Below are 2,185 nucleotides of genomic sequence, written 5' to 3'. Positions count from 1 at the left end.
CTCCCGTGGCGGGGCCGCGCTGCGGCCAGCAGAGGGCAGAATGCGCCCGGTCCGCCCGCGGGCCCCGCGGCGGGCTCTGCGCCTCCCGGCTCTGCACACCGGAGCCTGCCCGGCTCGACTGCCCGCAGCCGCCGCGGCCGCGCCCCCGCCCCAGACGCCGGGAGAAGACGGCCCAGGCTCAGGCCCAGACCCAACTTCGGGGGTCAAGGTCTGGGGTTTCTAGGCTGAGCAGAGACAGGAGGCCTAAGAGAGAAATTTCACATCCACACCCACCTGGATACATACACACAAAGGCGCTGAAAATTCGCCGAGACACAAAGCCACACACACACACGCTCCTGGGAGACACGCGAGCACGCAGAATCCTTCGGAAACTCGGAGACATGCACAGACACAAAGGTGACACCGAGGTGCACATACACAGAAAAGGATCCCAGACTACACGGAGGCCGACACACACAAAGATGTGGGCGCCGCAGAGAGTGACACAGACACCCAGGGATACCCACAAAGACGTACAAAAACACACAAGATTCAATGGCAAGGTAGGACACGCAGATCCACACACGCGGGTGCAGGGGAGTTGGACACGGATCCACACACGCGGAGCTCGGCAAGTCCCAGGGCCTCAGGAACACTGTGTGTGCACAGAGCCTCGGGTGCACACGGACCCGAGAGCCTCGGAGGCGGGGGCGCCGACACGCTCAGCCACACACAGATACCCACCGACACTCTCGCAGGTACTGGGGTGGGGCGGAGCCTGGAATCCTCCACAAAGCCGGGCCCCTCCGCGGGGCCCCGCAGCACAGGGGGCCACTTCTGACCAAGCGCCCCGCTGGCTCCAAATCCGATCCGCCCTCTCGCCTCCAGCGGGGTCAGGGGACCCGCCTCTCGTGCCCTCCGCCCCCGCCCCGCTCCGCGCCGCTGCTCCGCTGCGGGAGGGGCCCGGGCTGCCCCGCAGCGGCTCTCGGGGGTCAGCCGGCGCCCCTGCTCCGAGAGGTGCTCATCAGTTGGGACTCGCCCTGCCTCTGGCAGCAGGCGCGAATGCCAGGCCGGGTAGGTGCCAGGCCCGCGGATGCTGGAGTGCGCTGCTCCGTCTTGGCGGCCCTTTGCTCTCAGGTGCTAGGCCCGCTTTGCCCAGACTGACCAGGGCACTGTCCCTGACCCGTGGGGCTAACCGACCCCTGGCTGTGTCCCTCGGCCGCCAAAGCGCGCCCATCCCATCGGAAAACTCGATTTCCTTCAAGCGGCCGAACACATGTCATCCTGGGCCTTCAGCCCCTGATCCTGGGACATCCCTCCCTCCCCGCGACCCTCATCCCCAAGTCCGGGAGGCCTGGCTCCCGCCGGATACCCCTGCCTCTGCTCAAGACCCTTCCGCACTCTGGGGGTCATCCAAACGCTCATCGCCCAAACTCAGGCCTGACCTTCCTCGCCTGCCCCCGGTCCCCCTTCCTACCCGGATCCAACATCCCTTTCGCTCACTCCTCCGCCCGATCTCCGCGGGCTGGAGCATTCCCGACCGACTCCTCACTCCAGCCCGAGGCCCGCACCCCGCTCTGGGCCCGCACCCGCTTTGGCGAGTCGGAGGCCAGCAGTCCTCCCCTTCTCGATCCCGACAGCCCGCTCTCTACGCAGACCAAGCAGCCCCGGGCAGACGCCGCAGCCCGGGGGACGCCAGCTCAGCCCCTGCGACCTACCTCGGTCGACGTCGGGGTCCGCGGGCGGCCGCTCGCGGCCGGCGCCGTCCCCTGACAGAGCTGCTGCGCTCCCCGTCGTCCACGCACTCTGGCCTCACTCGGGGCCACTCCTCTTAGCGCGGGAGCTTTACAAAATATTAATAATAAAGAAGGCAAGAAAGAAAAAAAGAAAGGCTTCATTCCCCAACTCCCAGATCAATTTTTCAAGGGGGTGGGGCAGAGAGATTTGTTTCGAAGGAGATCCAAACTTCTGCAGGGGCCAGCGGGGCTGCTGGCCGGGCGGGGCGCCGGGGCCCGCGATCCGGGCCAGGCGCCGCGCGGGGCGCAAGCTGGGGGCGCGGGGAGCCCTCCCGCGGGGGGGCGGCGACGGCACTATTTGACGTGGAGCCTCCGGCTCATCCCGGCGCAGGGATACGAGGCGCACCAATGAGTTCAAATGTCAGGAAGTTTGAGGAGGGGTGAGGCGGCTCCCGGCCGGAGTATCC

The sequence above is a fragment of the Tupaia chinensis genome, unplaced genomic scaffold, assembly GCF_000334495.1.
Source record: "Tupaia chinensis unplaced genomic scaffold, TupChi_1.0 Scaffold000394_1, whole genome shotgun sequence".
Classification (NCBI taxonomy): domain Eukaryota; kingdom Metazoa; phylum Chordata; class Mammalia; order Scandentia; family Tupaiidae; genus Tupaia; species Tupaia belangeri.
Note: the sequence above shows the minus strand (reverse complement) of the source record.